Source organism: Rattus norvegicus, chromosome 14, assembly GCF_021556685.1.
Source record: "Rattus norvegicus strain SHRSP/BbbUtx chromosome 14, alternate assembly SHRSP_T2T, whole genome shotgun sequence".
Lineage (NCBI taxonomy): Eukaryota > Metazoa > Chordata > Mammalia > Rodentia > Muridae > Rattus > Rattus norvegicus.
In genome coordinates this window covers 98,253,517-98,260,393 of record NC_141547.1, presented here as the reverse complement: position 1 = coordinate 98,260,393, position 6,877 = coordinate 98,253,517, and the positions used below count along the sequence as shown (strand labels likewise).

Here is a 6,877-nt window from a genome sequence, read left to right as displayed (position 1 = left end):
AGCAGAAGTACCTGCAGCCCACTTGGGCTAGGGAAATAGCAGCTTTTTACTAATACCAGTGTTATTTTGTATCTGCTAGTGGTTGGAGACTTAAGCACACAGATGCTGGCAAAGTGTGAAAAGGGGATGATCAATTTACACCACGGGCAATTTTTCCTGGCACTAGGAATGTCCAAAGCTACTCAGACTAGTGCTGTTTTGAAATGTAGAGCCTTGAGCTTCGAGCCAGTGCTTGGTTAAGTTCTGTGTAACCTTTAAACCTTGATTCAAATATCACCTCCTCCAGGGAGCCTTGATTCTTTTGAGGTTAACAGCCACACTTCCCAGCATCCCTGTTTTAGTACCCACTGTCTTGACCTCTTTAAGAACTTTCCCCCTTCTTACTCTCATGACCACCATGTTCCTAGCGCCGCGGACTCCCGCACAAGTGTAGGTATCACCAGGTGAGGGAAAGGGGAACAGACGGGAGAGCTGAGGATTGCGGACAATAAAGAGTCTTGTTTCATATTTTTGCTCCAAGCAATTTGTTGCCAATATGGGCTCTCTTTATAACAACAATTCGACACAAAATAGCTCCCTTCCTCCATCCACAGCTAGGGAAACCGCAAAACTCAAGCAGTTCACTTTCCTTTCTTGGCACTGGGAAGGGAAGCGAATTGTGTTTGGTCTGGGTATAGGAGAGCAAGGGGCCAGTCTACACTCCACGAAAAGTGAGCGGCTGGTGGTGCTCAGGCCTGGGCCTCGAGGCTGAAGCTAGTGTTCTGGGAGAGGCTCAGCCTTGGCACCTACAGCTCTGGGCCATTTGTGCCTGTAAGGATTCAAATGACCTTCTAAAGCTCTTGGGCAGCTTCGGGATAACTCCAGAATCAGGAAAGATGTCAAGGGTAGATAACCTTCTTTTGTTCTCTCAAAGCTTTTTTTCTTTTCTGTTGTTGTTTTGGAAGACACAGCATTTCGAAACAGAGCAGACGGGCTGTAAAGTTGCAGATTTTGTTTGACATTTCTGCTCTGCACAGGGCAGCATCCTCTCTCTACACTGGCAGCATCAGCCCTTTCCTTAATTCAAGCCAAGGCACTGCCGTAAAGCAGGCTGACAGGCATAATGTGTGGTAGGCAAGTAGAGTTATTTGTTACCAGGAGGGCTTAGAGCACACAGCTCATCCTGAACAGAAGAGTGTAAAATACTTGGCTTGCACGAGGCGATGAATGGAAACCTGTCTGGTGAGAGCATTTGATGCTGGGCAGGTGGCTTCTTGGCCCATTGGTAAGCTACTGCTCTATTCCCTGATGGAAACTGACCAGATAAAACCTAAAGGAAATGGTGCCTTGAAATCTCGAGAGCCTGGACCACTACAAACCCCACCCCGAGAGGGGCAGGTCTATGGAAGGTGAGACTATTCCCTGGGCTTGGGGGTGAAGTGAGCACATGAAGTTAGGGGGCAGACACATGTGGGTTAAAAACAACCCATCGGGTGCCACTTACCAGCTGAGGGATATAAATCCTCCCCGAGTTACATTTCAAGTGAAATAAATAAACCATACTTTACCTGCTGGAAGAGTTTAAAAAGCCTGAAAACTGTGTGTGCTTAGAATCCTCTGGCCCCTCTCCCGGTCCACTTTGCCCTCACCCACGTTCATTGCCCACACTGCATCCATGTTACCCTTGTGTTTTGTGCAACGGCACACACAGAACGAACCTTCCTACCTCCCATCTTTCATTACCCAAAAGGCATCACATAATATGCACTGCCTTGCCTTTTCCAGTTCACGGTATCGGATGCAAAAATTCATCTTATTTTTTATAGCTGCGTATTATGCCACTGTATAATGGAGTTCATCCAGCCAGCGCCCATCGCGTCTCTAGTCTTTTGCTATGAAAAGGTTATGACGGCAGCTTGGGGGATAAAGCTCTTGTCTGGAATGCGCAAAGCCCTTGGGTTGATCCCTTGCACTATAACCCTCCCCGCCAATGCAAACCTTATGTATTTATGTTCGGTGTGGGCTAGAATGCCTGAGGGGTGCCTTTCCTGAGGTGAATGGCACGTGTGATTTTCACACAGTCAGAACCATGTGGTGCGTAAAGATCGCTTGAGGAGTTTACTTGAACTGAATGGTGGTTGGGTGATGTTTATTATCTCACGATGAAACAGTGTAAGAAAGATGCTCTAACTCAACATAGAACTTACTTCTCAGGGACCATTGCAGTTACTGAGAGCCAGGACTCAAGTCAGCTGGCTCCCTCTGAAGTTCAGCTTCATCTCATCCAGGCACCATACAGTTAGGTCATGTGAGTCTCAGTCCCCATGCCCTGTGAAATGCCCACCTTGTCAAGCGGTTGTGAGGATAGATAACCCTTCATAAGAAGGGGCTGTTCTTTTGTTAGAGAGAAGGCTTCAAGCCTGGCTGTGCTTTGGTCTGGGGACCTTTGAATCAGAGCTGACTCATAATGGGTAAGGAGCCTCTGGCTGAATGCTAGCACAGATGCTTCAGTTAGTTCAAGCCTCTGTTTGGTCTCCATCACGAGCATCTCCAGCTATTTCTAGCTGACCTGTGACTGTACTTCTAAACAAGTGGTTTGATTTTGTCTTGGGGACATCATGGATCATACAATGGATTGGGTTTCTTTCTTTTAACATTTATGCTAACAGGCTCAGAGCCAAATTTGCTACACTTTTCTGACCAGTGTTTAGACCTCGGCAAATGAAAGACAAGCCGCTTTCTTGCAAAGTTGTCCGTACTGTTGTAGAATACTTACAACGATTCTAATAGCTAGATCACACCCCATACCAATGATGCCAGGATGTAGGCACAGGACTCAGGCATCATGATGCAGAAGATCCTCAGAGGGATAGATGCACAGGGCTCTGATATGGGCTTCTCCAGTCTTCCTACCCTTAGCCGAGTCACGGTCTTCTTGTCTGTACTTTTCCATGTAAGTACAAAGTATCTCCCATCACCTCCCATGCAGGAAATAATAGGTGGCTTCTTAGGAGCCAGTGACATCCAGATGTTTGAGAATAAAGACAACGAGGGAAGGGAAAGGACCAAGGCTTTCTCTAGGGAAAAGTAACTTATCCATGTATCATTTATTTGCATTCAGTAAATATTTATGAAGTGTTTTGGATTCAGCTCCTGGTTTTTGGAGATGGCAATTACCTCAGTTTTGGTAAAAATAATTACTAATAGTGATTCTTTCTAGCAAATATGCCCTTAGATATATGATATATGATAACTTTAGTTCGTTTCTTTTCCACTCCGGGGAGAGCTTGCATTACTCAGGGAAGCATCATCACATGTGAGTGTGGTAAAGAACCCAGAGACGCCTTATTACTGGGCGGTGATTTGGATTCAGGAAAGCCAGGTATTTATATGCTGAGGCAAACTAGCAAATGCTGGCTTATGGAGCTCATCACTTGACAAGCCTCTTTGTCAAATGAAACGGTAGCAGACGAGGGTATCATATGAGACAGCCTCAGCCTGAGACTCTTACCTCCCACTTAGAGCAGCAGACTCAATGGAGTGTAGGAGCCTGGGCTGGGCTGCCTGAGGGGTCCTGTTAAGCACAGACTCTCCATCCTCAGAAGTACAGACCCATCGTGCTCAGAGCCCGCTTTCTTGCTGGCGGAAGTCTAGAGGATCCCCCTAGGGAAGACCACGCCGGGGCGAGATGAGGATGGAGAAGCAGATCTGGGGCAGTGGTGACAGCGTTTGCTCAGGATTCACTGATACCCTCCCTTATAATAAAGAGCTCTTCTATGACGGAAGCCAAGCTGGGGGAACACCAGCCAGCATGCACCCATTATCTCCAGCTTCCGGTCTGTCTTCTCCATGAGAAGTGCGGATTCTATGCTGAAGGGCTACCTTTGCTCAAGGGATGAGAACCGTTGTAGCTAAATTCAGAGAGGAAGACAATTTGGATTTCTTCTGCAAATGGGTGCTCTCTCAAGGCTCGGCCTTGTAAATGGCAGCGACAGGCAGAAGTCAGCCAGTCAGGCAGCGAGGTAGGCAGCAGCAGGGGCTCCACTGTGAGACCAAGGACCTTCTCAGCATGTGTCCCTGGCAAGGTGGGAAAACCTGAAACACTCCCCAGCGGGGTCAAATCTATGGTAGAAAATTGAATATTATTTCTCCTCAGGTCCTCCTTGGGAAGCATGCTTTCTCTCGGATCTCTGCTTTGTTCTCATTTTCAAGTTCTTCGGTGGCCAGCCGAAGCCTTTACACTGTTCAAAATGAAATTAGAACAGAGACGAGAGTGGCCAAAGATGACATCGAAAAGAGGTGGGAATTGGTGGCCGCATCAGGCTTTCCCAGCAGGAGCTGGAAGCCTGTGGGATCAATAGCATCGGCTCAGTCTGGGGCCTGTGGGGCAAAGCAGAACCACACAGCCACTGGGAGGCCTGGCTTCTTCTACAGGGCGTCACAGGGAGAGCTCTAACCACACCTCTTCCTCTCTTCTAGGCCCTCTAGCCCTTAGCAGAGACGCAACAGTGTAATACCCTTCCTCCAACTGGGAAGAATGTACACCTTTGGTGGAACAGGTTTTCAAACCAAAAGGCTTTTGATGTGCTGAAGCAATGAAGACGCCTGCCCTCTTGAGAGGGGTCGGTATTGGCCAGACCTGACCACAGGGATAGGTGGGGGCTTTCACTGCATCCCTAACAGATCCCGTTACCTCCAGAAGCAAGGGCCAGAGTGGCTACTCAGGTTTCTCTCAACAAGGGGAGCGCTGCAGAAGCTGCTCCCTGTCAACACCCTGAGGAGGCTTGGAACAGGCCACTTTTCTTGACAGAGTTGTCGGGCCTGTGTAGCTGGGCTCTGCCAAAACCAGTGCTCCCTTTCACACTAACGTAAGGAAGCAATCAGGACAGGAAACCCGAAGAACTTGGAATGTAGTCTTTTTAGGGTACTGCTGGTGTGTCTTGCTGGGTAAGACAGCAGATGAGAACGCAGCGGTAGACCAAGGGTGCTGCAGACCTGGCCTGGTCAGGCACCAGAGCGTCACTGGAAACATCTCGCTCACAGTCTGTGAGACCGACTCGGCCCTTTTCCACCTCAAAAAAAATTTTTGCTGTAATCAAGTGCGTTTTTCATTTGGCGTCATTCCCTATGGTTTATGTAGAAAGGATGTGGAGTTGTAAAGGAGAAGTGGGGTGAAACCAAAACACACAGACACAAACCCCCCTTGGCATCTCCCAGCCAAGCCTCGTTTTCTCGGAAGAGCCGATAAAGAACAGCTTGGGTTTTCTTTATGCGGCTTGTCTGCAGATGACACTTGAACTAAATATTCCCTTTCATCTTGGTGACAGAAATATGATTCCATAATTCTTTGTGAAAATGTAGATATACTGCCGTAGTTACACTGAGTTTGGTTTAAGTGGCAAATGCCTACTGATAGAGACTTAATTAAAGATACAGTAGCAGTAGGAGGTTATTATGGTAATTACTGTGCCGGCTTTATTGTGGGGACCCCCGTCCTGAATTGTAGCCGCACATTATCATTGCATAGGGTCTTGGTTTGACGAGCCAGTCATCTGGGCCAGCCTCCTTGGGCATTCGTTTACTGTGCAGCTGCTGCTTTTTGCAGATACCCTTGTTCCACTTTATTTTAGTGTAGATTTTGTGCCTCAGTTAAAATATATGATCAAATAAATCAGTGGTTTCCCTACAGGGACATCTGTTTCATCTCCATCTGGATACAGCGACAGTGGGATGGGAAGGATTAAGAAGGTGGCCAGGGACGTTTGTCTGTGGCTATGTGTCCGTAAGTTTAATAGTGGGGAATTCTGAGACCTTGGGCATCAGGACTTAATCTTTGCCTGGGATAGAACAATGGGTGGTACAGTGTGAAAGTAGAGAAGGGCCTGGCTCTAGAGGGCTTGTAAGAGATCGAACTGTTGTGTCCTAAAGGTCTGAACTTCCAAGTCTGTCATATGACTTCCAGGACACTGTCCCCAGGCCAGACCTCAGGCCCATGGTCTTTATGTGCTTGAGGATAAAGCTCCCAGACTTTAAGGAAAGGGACAGGGTCTTGAATAGGCCTTGCACATCAGAGTGTTGGTATCAAAGGACAAGAGTCACCGTGGTTAAGAAAATGTGGTTAAGGACAGTATCACCACCATTAGAGTTATTAAAAGTTAAATAACGTAGTGGAGAAATGGGCCAAGCACAGCAAGGTGCAAAAAGATGTGGGTTCTGCCTCCTAGAGTCCCAGGCACAGGAGTTGGTGGTTGCACAGCTTACCTGTTGGTTACAGGGGTTGACTTTTCACTTCATCTAAGGTCACTCTTCTGACACTATCCCTAGAAATTCCCTTCCTAAATGCTTCTTCAGTGGAAATTTCTATCGGGCCAAAGAGAAGCATGGGTCAAATAGGCTGATACTAGAACGAGTTGAGCGTATCCAGGGGGCGTACTTCTGAATGTGCATATAACAAAAAATGAAAATACATGTGATGTTGCTATTTATCGGAGGTGACAGTTGATGTACACACTTAGGAAATGGATTGTTTGCTGACTTTTTCCATAAAAATTAAAATTTGGCTCAGTATCTGGCACTTCAGGATGTAGAGCATTTTTAAATGTTTCTCAGAGCTGATCAGTGCTTTGGTTTCATAGTTGCTGATACTGAGGATGCCATCTTGTATACACAGGTGACACAAAATGACAAACGAGCATTTGAGGGGACTCCGGGAGCTGTTGGAAAGTCTGTTCTAATCCCAAGTCAAAACTCACTAAGTGGGTCTTAGAAAAATGAAACTCGGCAACTCAGACAGCATTTAAAAGAAATTAACTATGTAATAATACAATCTAAAGATGTATTCATTTGACACGTATTGGGGAACAATGGTAGGAAGATATTAGAGTCTTTGTTTTCTGTA

The 6,877-nt window shown here is 46.8% G+C and overlaps 1 long non-coding RNA gene across 1 annotated transcript; it reads left to right on the top strand.

Annotated features, from left to right (window-relative positions):
• The first annotated feature begins 3,507 nt into the window (after positions 1-3,507).
• On the top strand, positions 3,508-6,552 carry LOC102551829 (uncharacterized). Its single transcript, XR_015637731.1, has 3 exons — positions 3,508-4,001; positions 4,136-4,278; positions 4,459-6,552. It is a non-coding gene; the product is annotated as an uncharacterized LOC102551829 (long non-coding RNA).
• Positions 6,553-6,877: the final 325 nt, after the last annotated feature.